Source organism: Pseudorasbora parva, chromosome 12 (assembly GCF_024679245.1).
Source record: "Pseudorasbora parva isolate DD20220531a chromosome 12, ASM2467924v1, whole genome shotgun sequence".
Taxonomy (NCBI): Eukaryota; Metazoa; Chordata; class Actinopteri; order Cypriniformes; family Gobionidae; genus Pseudorasbora; species Pseudorasbora parva.
The window spans coordinates 10,938,005-10,950,619 of NC_090183.1; the positions used below are offsets into that span (position 1 = coordinate 10,938,005).

Consider the following 12,615-nt stretch of genomic DNA (forward strand, 5'->3'; position numbering starts at 1 on the left):
AACCATGAAAATACTGTTTGATTCCATGAATATTTGTGTCAGTCCAGTAATTGTGTAATCAAATGTCCAACAGTCTTCATTTCATCGCCAACCAGAAGTTTGGTAGTGTCACAAACTTACACTTAAACACCCAATCCCAAGTGAACAAGGAGAAGTACAGGTTCAAAGAAATGTTGTGATCCGATAACCCACGTTAGAGACTAAAGCTTCTTTTTGTGCTTTTTCAGCATGCAGTAACAGGGGAATGAGCCATTTAGAATTTAATTTAATTCAGTTCCTGAATTTAAATAGAAGTAGAACTGAGGTAGCAAATATATAGGATACAGATTTGTAGGATGTCAATTTGAATGTAAGGAATCAGAATTGAAATTGATTATTCAAATACTATTTTTTTTTTTAAAAGAAACAAAAAAATAATTGTTGGTTTAACAAAGCCTTGTTTAAAAGTTTTGGTGGAAAAAAATTTAAATCCATGAAATTTGAAGATGGATGGATAGGTACAACATTTGGATAGGCCTATTTGCACTTATAGATTAGTGCAGAAAGTAGAAAGTATTTTAGTACAATCAATAAAAACAAAAAGGCTTTTTGTCCCCATAAAAAAATATAAAAAATAAGTTACCTGGTTGCCCTAGAATTTTGAGTTCATTGAAATTAAGTTGCAATGAATTTATATAAAAATGTATTGCAATGAATATTTTTTAGAATCGACAACCTTTATTCAAATATTATTAAAAGAGTTTGTAAGCATATTGGGTTATTGTGTGTGTTTTATTTGTGATGATGCACATCATCACATTTTCATGATTTATCACATTTTATATGTGGTTCAGATACAATAATATTTTGCGTTTCGATATTAAACCATTTTCCTTCATTGTATCAACTCAAAATTTTAAGGGAATCATGTTACTGTTATGGTACAGAAGCTACGGAGACAGAGGGTAAAGTGAACAGGTTAATTGTGAGAACCAGTAGACTGAACAGTAGTGCAGCTGAGGGATTTGGCTGATGTGCAGGGTTGTCTGTGAAGGTTTTCTGGGTTGACACTCTGTGTGTACTTGCAGATGGCTGTCGTGGAGATCAGGCGATTGGCGGTGACACGGAACACACACACTCTGGACACTGGAAGACGCTGAAGACTAGGAAGCAGACGCTGGAGATAGGTAAGTAACATCGAAGGAGTCCTTGAAGTAAGCAGAAGGGTAAGTACCTTTTACAAATGAGACCGGACAGTGAATGAGTGTGTGTGTGTGTGCCTTTTGTGCTTCTGGTGATTGTGGTGATGATGAGCTGAAGGTGTGGGTGATCAGTACTCAGGTGAGAGCGTGCACTGTGAGTCTGTGACGTGGGAGCCTGGTGTGTCTGTGACAGTTACTTACTTTTTTTAAAGTTAAACCAACAAAACAAAAAAATTACAGTGTGACAAAAGATGTGGACCATATTTTGATATGTATTCTGAGAGCACAGTGTGGCAAGGTGAACGAGCGAGGGACATGGGAGGAGCGAGTGAGACCGGGGAAGTGATTGCGAAGGAGCGTCACCTGCGAGCCACACCGGTCTCGAGTCCTCTCATGAGGGAGCTCGGAGGCATTTAAGGACGAGCGACACCAGTCAAGGATGCAGTGGCGCCTCCAGAAATTTTTCATAGGGGTGGCCAGATGGGGCCACTTAAAATCTTGGGGTGGCACACCAAAACTAGAAACCATAATTTCAGAATTGTATTCTACTGGTGTAGTAAACCGGCCTGTAGCACGTCACGACACATAATTCCGCGTCGTCTTTTACAAAAAAATATTTTTTTACTTATTTACTTACCAGTAGTCTTCGTCTTCTAACGTTAACTTCTTTTGAAACTGTTGACTGACGGGCATGAGCTGACCTGTTGCTGTCTGAGCGCGCAAAGTTTATTAATAAGTCTATTAATTTATGAGGCTCTTCAGTTCAAATTATCCAGTACCAAAATAATAATACTCTTTATTTTCCAAGTTCATAATGATTTTCAAAACGGATTTGAAAAAAAAAACGAAAAAAAACACACAAATATATACTTCCATTATAGCCAAAAAAAATTATTGGAAAGCCATGACACCAATCATGCATTCTTGATTGTTGGTGGTTTTCCCAGTTGGGAAGAGGTAAAATGTGTAATTTTTACAGTTGATAACCAGGTGGCACCATTACCCCTTTAGATAGGCCTGTGCTGAAGAAAAAAAAAGAAGCTTAGTTTCTGGCATTTGTATAGAGTATAATAACTGCATATAAATGAGGGATTAAAAAAATCTAAATCTGATGCTGCACACAAACTAACAATGCATCAGAGCCGCTGTTGTTACTAATCTTTGACATGTCCAAGACTGTGATAAAAGGTCAAAAAATATCCAGTCCACAATCACTTTTTATATTGAAAATAAGTTATTTTGTGTGTATGTTATTTTTTCCAAATCAGTTTTGAATCCGTTTTTGAAAATAATTAATGAACTTAGGCAGTTAAAGAGTGATAAGAGTGACAATGAAACAATGACAGCAGCTCAACAATAAACATGGAATCAAGTATGTAAACTTGCAACAGAACACATTTTAAAGTATTTTACTTTTGATTATTTTATTTATTTCTAAAGATCTCTTTAGTAGCCTGTATTGGTGTACTTTAAAGGGATAGTTCACCCAAAAATGAAATTTCTGTCATCATGTACTCTCCCTCATGATGTCCCAAACCTGTATGAGTTTCTTCGTTCTGTTGAACATAAAAGAATATATTTTGAAGAACGTTTGTGACCAAATGTTTGCTTTGGGGGCAACATTGACTTCCATGGTAGGAATGTGTCTTCATATGTATTCTACATAAAGAAATGCATACAGGTTTGGAACAGCTTGAGGGTGTGGAAATTATGACGGATTTTTCATTTTTGGGTGCACTGTCTCTTTAAGCAGTCATTCTGAACCAGTAACCACTTTACAGACAATTCTGAAATTCAAAAATGTTTAATCCTCTTTATTAATTTACTATTATGACTATATTATTATGTAATTATTTGTCCCATTTTAATCTAAATATTTTTTAAATATCAAACTGCTAAATGATAAATTGATAACATTAATAGGCTATAATCTATTAATTAACCGTTCTAATGTCTAGAAAAATAAGTCTGCCAAGCTCTCATAATGTATGGAATATTATATTATCCATTAAAAAAACAATAGGCCTACCTTTAGTTCACGGATGTGTCTGTCATCGCATGCTTTCAGTCAGTCAGTCTGAGACACTGAAATGCTTCTCTGCAAAGGGTGCAGTTTGTCTTAGGTTCATCTTAAGTTACTGGACAGACCCACTCATGATACCTTTTTTTTTTATTCAGCCCTATATCTGGAAATCCTCTTGCGTTCAAACTGTGGACGCGAGCTCGACATGTTTTTTAAAAACCGCGCAAGTTTCCAGCGCATGCTCTCGACTCTCGAGACTCCGTCGCTATGGCAGCAAAGCGCCGCTAAAACCCAATCTTGTGCATCGCGTCCGTATTGGTTTGATACGGGACGCGTCATTTTGCTTATTCTAAATATTGATTGGGACTAGTACCAAGCGTCCCCCCCCCAAACCTACGCCATGGCCAGCGGGGTGGCCAGTGGGGTGGCCAGGGGTTGTCCAGGGGTGGCCGTGGCCACCCCTGGCCACCCCCTGGTGGCGCCACTGCAAGGATGAGAGAGGACCAGGCCTGGACTTTATGTTGAGCTTTGTTTATGTCTTGTTATGTGTGGGCAGTCGTCCGTGAGGAGCTGCCCGCGGTTTACTTTCGTTTTGTTTATTTAATAAAAGTTGTTAAATGTTCGCCGGTTCCCGCCTCCTTCCTTCCCATCTATGAACTTTATTACACACAGATAATCAGGATTTGGTAGCCTTATATGGAAAAGTTGGTATCTAAATCAGAGTTCATGTTTGTGACAAGCAGGGCGGGCGAGAGCCATGAGAGATCGGCATGAGGCCAGTGGTGTGATTGCATATTAGCGCCAGCTGCTCGTCACAAAGTTGCTTTTAAAAGCTGACACAAAAAAAAACATGGTATTTTCAAAGCGGATCATTTACATCATCATCTAGTCCCTGGTGTAAACGGGGCCTTTTCACAGTAATAATTGAATTCTAGTTTTTTTCCTTCGTTGAGGCTGCCACACAATGGGCCCAATCGTACAACTGGCGCAATGTGACGGTAGGTGCGTCAAGTGTTTTTTGCTAGTTTCAGCCTGACATGGTTATTATTTTCACATCCTGCGCCGGGTTGTTTAAATAGCAAATGCACTTGCGCCCCTGGGCGTGCTGGTCTGAAAACAATGTGTGTTCAGGTACATTGTTGGCACGTTGCTATTTTGAGGCAACAAATTTTCTTTTTTTGAAAGTATTTTTTTGTGTTATTTAAAGAGTGCATTATTATTATGAGCCTATAGGCGGTGTAACTACCATTTTTCTACAATTTTCAAAGAATTTAAAACTGTATCCAGCTAGATGTTTGGCTGAAGAAAATAAGACAGAGCTCAGGGCAATCAATAATTCAGAAAGTTGAAGGAAGTATTGATGAGGGCAAACACCTGTATTTGTCAGCAGCCCAGATGTAAGTGAGGAGTAATCAGATTGAGTCAGCGTCTTACTAAAACACAGCATTGCTTTGTTCTCCAACAGGCCTAAATCACTGTAATGATAAATCTTCCAGGTGTCTAATCACACGTAAGACACTTTAAATTGATAAATGTACAGGATTTAAAGGATAATCTGTCAGGCACCATGCAATTACACACACACACACACAAACACAGGTTTGTTTCACTATATTAGTGAGGACATTACATAGACTTCCATTGATTTTATATCAGGTTAATGATACTTTCTATCCCCTAACCCAGCCTGGTCTCATCGTTAATACGTAGGTATTAATACGTTACTTTCAAAGAGACTAAACGTACGTCTTAGTACGTTTGGAGAAGTGCTAAAATGTAAAATATAGACGTATTTGCAACATTTAAACGTAGTATTTACGGCTAAAAAACGTAAAATATTTACGAATCCATCATGAAATCTTTTTTTTTTTTAAGAATACAAAACTTTATACTGGTAAAAACATTTTTTTTTGTTATATCATAAAGATATCTATATAATTTCCCTTTGACCATTTTATTGATTAATCAACACAGTCTCACCCCTACTCGTCAAATGTTGCCGAACGGTCAAGGGACCCTGACGTCAGCTGTTGACGCACAGGGTACCCCTAAATCGCCATTTTTCGACGTACTGGGTAATCCACTGATTTCAATGAGAAACCTAGGACGTCATAAACAGACGTGTTGGGCATGTGAATGTTATCGTTATGATGGAATATATTGGGTTATAATTTTTACATTATGACATGTTGGAGTGTGATTCTCAATTTAATCAGCCAGCACAATTGTATTTACATTTATTTACGCTACGATACACGTTTGAAACAGCAGTCAAACCCCACCCCGCCCTAAACCTACCCATTTGCGTATTATATGATATAAAACACAGACTGTAACAGACAACAGGCACACTTTATTGAAAAAGTCCAACTATTCCGAGGCCAAACGATTGAATTGTGTGAAGAAAAGACCCAAAAGCAATCACCGTCTCTATCCGCGCCGCGCGCCGCGCGCGCCCCGGCGTCACACTGAAGACGCCACAGGTAGACCCCTCGGCGTCACGCGATGGACGAACTGGGAATTGCTTTCAGTGGGAAACCTTTGGCGTCAACATTAGACGGCAATTCTATCAGTATGAAATCGCGCTGAAGAAGTCTCATTTAGAACACATCGCGATGTTTGGCATCAGATCACGTGTGCCACATGTTGGTGAGTAGTCATACATATTATGTCCTAATATTTGATATAAAGTATTTTCTGTTTGTCGTTATCGATCATGTTCAGTCACTGCATTGTATCTGTCATCATCTCCACTGAGGCTTTGCATTTCTTTGCTTTCTAAATAAACACACCTTGCTAATAGGGTGATTAAACACTGTCACGTGACGTGCTATAGACCTTTAAACATTTGTTAATATTTTTGGTAGTTTTAATGTGATATTTGTTGTAAATAAACAGTAACCACAACAATTACCATGCTTTAAATGCATTTTAATGTAAAAACCAAATATTGTTATTTAAATAGTATAGTATATCCAGAGCTGTATTTGTATATGAAGAGTTCAGATGCAAAAGCCTCAAAAAGCCACTTCGGTCACATGACATCAGATATTCAATTATTTTTTATTATTATTAACGTCCCGTTTGCATGTAAATAATGTATGTGATCACAAAATCAAGTGCGTTATCTACATTTTCAAACAAATTCATATGATATAGCTTGCTATTATATACTTTTAATAATGGGAATGCACACATATCTGTGAACTTATTACATAAATGTATTTAACATTTAATTATGCATCGTTTTTTACAGAAATAAATCCTACAGTTATGTATAAACTGACAACATCATCATCATGTCCTGTCCTGGGCACATTGGGCAACATGTGTCCTCCAACATATTCGATCTGTGGCCACGTTTTCACATCTTCTCATGGAACACCGGCATTGAGGTCTTCGTGAAACATCTGTCTCATATCTTCCTTGGTTTTCCCTGTCTCGTGCGTCCTCCTGGTGGTGTCCACTTCATAAGTGTTTTTGGGTGTTGTTGTTTGGGCATACATGGGACATGTCCAGTGAAGTGCACCCTTTGCTCTGTCACAGTGTCTCAAAGTCTTCATGTGGAGTCTGTGGAGTCTTATGATCTCTTTGATATATGCAGAACCAATATTCATAAACTGTTCTTGATGTCTGCCTATGCCTTTATCATCAGGAGATTTAGTGAAGGACATATCTATTGCCATCCACTAGTTCTAGTCATGCATTGACTTCATGATGCTATAGTCCAATGTATATTTCTGCATTTGTTGTTTGTTTGAACAAATGAAGATAGTGAGAGTTAATACCTTTTGAAATCAATAATTATTCATTAAAACTTTTATTACAATGGTCACTAAAGTACATGTCCACCATAACTACCTCTATCATTATTTCACTATCATTATATCACTACCTTGTTAATGTAACTGTAACATGAATGTACTTTATAGAAGTATTTTCTTACTGAAAATGGTTAACATTTACAATAATCATCAACTATTTTAATTGCCATTTAATTTAGTTACAATAAAAGTGAACAATAATCGCAAATATATAGTATTAAAGTTTAGAATGTAAAATGTTATTTTTTTGCATATATATATATATATATATATATATATATATATATATATATATATATATATATATATATATATGGGCACTACATTTGTATTTAAACTGTTTGACATTAAATATTGGAATATGCTTACAAAATTGTGTGCATTCATTGTGCTTTTGTTATATTTGTTTTAATTCCAAGAGTTCAGATTGTAAAGGATGGCTTAAAGAAGTTTATGCTTGTAGACCATTGCATAGAAAAAGGATTCTCTTTCAAATATATTTATTATGCATCAGTTTAACCACACAAAGAAGACTTTCATTTTAAAATGTGAGTTTTATTATTTAATTAGAATAAATAAATATTTAGCCTATATTTAGAATAAATAATATTTAATATTTATTATAATAAATATAATATTTAGCCTAAATATTAATTCTTTAAGGAATCTACCCCTTCAGTTGAACCGGATGAGATGTGATATAATTTACCATAAATGGACAAGTAAGTGTGACGCCTCTGTTCAGCTGGGTTGTCATTGGCTGTGACTTTATCGCAGAACGCGCTGTGATTGGACTATCTGTTTTAACTCATATAAAACGGCGTTTCATGTTACAAAGTATGTTTTGGTGTTATTACGTCAGTAATACGTTAAGCTAACTATAAAGTGTCGCTATGTTGTGAGAAATGACTCCTTTACTGAGAACCCAACCCTAACCCTAAGCATTTCTGCACACTTCTATGAACTACAGCGCCATGTTTCCCATTGCATTGATACAATGACAGATATATGGGTAATGTAGTTTAAAAGGTTTCATAATGAAACAATAAATGTTAAGTAAATAACATATTTAATGGACAACTGGATATTAAAATATGTTCATTGTGTAAACCTATATGACATATATGAGGGCCAAGCTGAAATTGTATATTTTACTGTGAGCACTTTTAAAAAAACCTTTATGGCAGCTTTCCATATATGTCTGAAAACTGTGGCCAACATTATTTAGTAAACATTGCATATGCAGTTGTCCTGCCAATTTTCTCTGTGATACGCTAACCAGACTTTGAGTTAAAGCCATTTGAAATATGCTTTTTTTTTGCTCTTCAAGGGGCCACTACTGGGTCCCTGGAGGTGTAAGGGCAGTACAACATACACAGATCTATTCTCCTCATCACGGACAACAAACTTTGAGTCACATTTAAATATCAGAGTATTTTGTCTTTTCTATTCTAACGTCATGCTTGTGTATAGGTTTTGATATTGTAAGACCATCTGATGAAATACAGAAATATTTGAAAGAAATGTTGTAAAATAATAATTATTACGTTTTCTTTTATTTTATGGATAAACACTAATAAATATAATGGATGAACCTGCAACAACTTGCCATTATCCACTTTCCAGGGTAAACAAAAACTATTTATATTATTTACACTTCATTATTACTATTAAATATAGGACCATGCACCATTAAGTAAAATAACAAGAGACATTGTCACAATTTCATCTACACCCTCTTCACGTACCTGGCATCGAAAATGTGCATGCTTTAATTTTTATTGCAGTAGTAGATGTACCAGAATGATCAACATGGATCATCTTCAGTTAAGCTTGAAGTGTTTGTAATCCTTCCCTTTATTTCACTGAAAACTGACATACTTGTCACAGCATGCAAGTATATACAACTTTTTGGAGCATTGTACCAAATATAATATAACCAGATAAAAAATGTTTACTTCTCAAGTAAAAATATTCTTGGTAATTAATTAGATAACCTAAATAAACTTGTTGAATGTGTATTTACTGTACCAAACACCATACACAATACTCACCATACTTTATCACTCAACACTTTATTGGAGGATACAGTATACAGTTGATAAAGTAGAATAAAGTCAAATAAGATTCAAGATAAATAAAAATGGGTTTTAAAAAACACATTAACATCATATTAATCCATTCACAGCTGCTGAAGCCACACAAATGAGTGCCACATAATCCCATCCAGTCAACTATGATACAGAAAACAGATTTGATATAGTGTTGGAAAATAATGATTCATTATTACAACTAGACTGGTTTCTGTCTCTTCCCTCTATCATGTTCAAGTTCTTCTTCTTCTAAACAGTTCGCCCACTTGTACCCTACAGTATAATCAATGTACAGATGATGTGATCACTGATGTTGTGTAGCCTTTTCTCAACCAGAGGAAGAAGTCGTATAATCCGGCGTTCTCCAGTCCTGGTCTAAAAGTAAAACAACAAACACAATTCATATTAAGTTTAATGTACAGTCAGGTTAACCTATGTTCTTCAGTAAACTCTCCACCTCAAAATGGGCAGAAATGCCGATTCCTGATTTAAATTTACAAAGCAGCAGTCAGTACATAAAATAATATACACATTGAAGCATTATGTATAATATTTCAGCCCATAATATTAGCCAAGTACTGAACAAAAACTAATTTACCCATATCAACAGCAACCTTTTAAACAGTAGATCTTTTAGAAAGAACTAACCAGATATTTCACATAATTCAAAGAACATTTACTATTTGATTCCTAATATGTCCCAACTCATTATCTTCTAAAGCTACCCAGAACCATCCATGGTCTACAAAACAATGGAGAAATACATGGAGTTTATAACAACTAAATGCTTTTTCCCACACTTGTCTGCTTTTATCTAAGACAAACAGACGGTGCAGTTTTTAAGAACTGAAGGCCAAAAGTGTAATAATAATTGTATCAAAAAGGGAAAACAAATATTTACCATTTTAAATAAATCCAAGATACAGAACCTCATTTGCTTATTTTAGGAGTTATTAAAATATTTAGACATGAATAATGGTACGTATTTTATCAGAGTAGAAAGAATGATCCCTGTTGAAATGAATAGTCCTTTGAGAGATCAACATCAAATTTTGTACTACATATTACAGCATCGCTTCAATACAAGACTTACCAATGGACTTGCGCACTTTTCTGTCTTCTTCGGGCACAAGATGTCCATCTTCCTTCCTCACCCTAAACAAAGGACTTATTTTCTTAGCTTGCTTCGATATAAGGTCTGGTCTTTCTTCTCTTCTGTAAAACAAGAAAGTATCATTTACTCTGTGCAAATACTATTGTTTTTAAAACATATAAATTAAGACAGTTAAAAGTATGTAATAGCAAGCTATATCATAAGAATTTGTTTGAAAATGTAGATAACTCACTTGATTTTGTGATCACATAAATTATTTACATGCAAACGGGACGTTATAAACAGTGCAAGTGATCTGATTAAGAAAAAATAATTGAATATCTGATGTCATGTGACCGAAGTGGCTTTTTGAGGCTTTTGCATCTGAACTCTTCATATACAAATACAGCTCTGGAAAAAAAATTAAGAGACCACTTAACATTTAGAAATCCATGTTAAGTGGTCTCTTCATTTTTTTCAGAGCTATATGTACGAGAATCATACGAATTTGACAACTTGTTAAATCTTGTGAATTATTAAGACTTCGGGAATATGTTCTTACTGATTGAGATATGGGATTTGTAAGAATAAGTAACAACAAATGCTAAATAAAATGTTTGATAAAGGGTTCAAACCAACACATACATACCATTACAAATATTTGCTGTTGCAGCTTTTGGTTTTCTCCGTTACTTCTCCACAAACAAGAATGGGTTGACTGAGTCCGAGAGGCCCTTTTGGTCTTTTCAGGTAAAAAAAAAAAAAAGAAAGAGAGAAAAAAGTCATAATATATAATATATAGCATTATAAAGTATACTATTTAAATAACAATATTTGGATTTTACATTAAAATGCATTTAAAGCATGGTAATTGTTGTGGCTACTGTTTATTTACAACAAATATCACATTAAAAATATCAATTGTTGTGGTTACTGTTTAATTACAACAAATATCACATTAAAACTACCAATACTGTGGTAAACGCATGACAAGTGTTTTTTTGTTATTATTTTTTTTTTTATTGTGCTTCTACTACAAATCCCACGTTGGAACTACACTAGTAATTATTATTAAATATTAACAAATGTTTAAAGGTCTATAGCACGTCACGTGACAGTGTTTAATCACCCTATTAGCAAGGTGTGTTTATTTAGAAAGCAAAGAAATGCAAAGCCTCAGTGGAGATGATGACAGATACAATGCAGTGACTGAACATGATCGATAACGACAAGCAGAAAATACTTTATATCAAATATTAGGACATAATATGTATGACTACTCACCAACATGTGGCACACGTGATCTGATGCCAAACATCGCGATGTGTTCTGAATGAGACTTCTTCAGCGCGATTTCATACTGATAGAATTGCCGTCTAATGTTGACGCCAAAGGTTTCCCACTGAAAGCAATTGGGTTCCCAGTTCGTCCATCGCGTGACGCCGAGGGGTCTACCTGTGGCGTCTTCAGTGTGACGCCGGGGCGCGCGCGGCGCGCGGCGCGGATAGAGACGGTGATTGCTTTTGGGTCTTTTCTTCACACAATTCAATCGTTTGGCCTCGGAATAGTTGGACTTTTTCAATAAAGTGTGCCTGTTGTCTGTTACAGTCTGTGTTTTATATCATATAATACGCAAATGGGTAGGTTTAGGGTGGGGTGGGGTTTGACTGCTGTTTCAAACGTGTATCGTAGCGTAAATAAATGTAAATACAATTGTGCTGGCTGATTAAATTGAGAATCACACTCCAACATGTCATAATGTAAAAATTATACACCAATATATTCCATCATAACGATAACATTCACATGCCCAACACGTCTGTTTATGACGTCCTAGGTTTCTCATTGAAATCAGTGGATTACCCAGTACGTCGAAAAATGGCGATTTAGGGGTACCCTGTGCGTCAACAGCTGACGTCAGGGTCCCTTGACCGTTCGGCAACATTTGACGAGTAGGGGTGAGACTGTGTTGGATTAATGTACGATCCCTTAACACTACCCCAAACCTAAACCTACCAATTTAATACAGAACATAAAGAAAATAAAAGGTAAAACGTTGGAAAATGACGATTTTGATAACAATATAGCATTAAAAAAATATTTTGAACGGCTAATCCTACACTTACCCCTAAACCTACCCATTAGCATTTATTAAAACAACGTACTGTTATAAATCAAAGCATAACAGACAGACCAGTGTACTCACAATAATTTATTTATTGCAAAAATTTCAAAAGCGGTACCAAAAGTAGTTCAAATGAAGATGTGTTGCAGTCGCTGTCCTCTATGGTGGTATATAACGTTAATAGTTTTGTATGAGGTACAGAGCAGAATGTTACACTCTAAAAAATGCTGGGTTAAAAACAACCCAAGTTGGGTTGAAAATGCACCGACCCAACAA

At 35.6% G+C, this 12,615-nt stretch overlaps 1 long non-coding RNA gene across 1 annotated transcript; it reads right to left on the reverse strand.

Moving 5' to 3' along the window:
- Positions 1 to 9,092: 9,092 nt before the first annotated feature.
- On the reverse strand, positions 9,093 to 11,860 carry LOC137093481 (uncharacterized). Its single transcript, XR_010908471.1, has 4 exons — positions 11,499 to 11,860; positions 10,864 to 10,956; positions 10,215 to 10,336; positions 9,093 to 9,496 (listed from the first exon to the last, which is right to left on the reverse strand). It is a non-coding gene; the product is annotated as an uncharacterized lncRNA (long non-coding RNA).
- Positions 11,861 to 12,615: the final 755 nt, after the last annotated feature.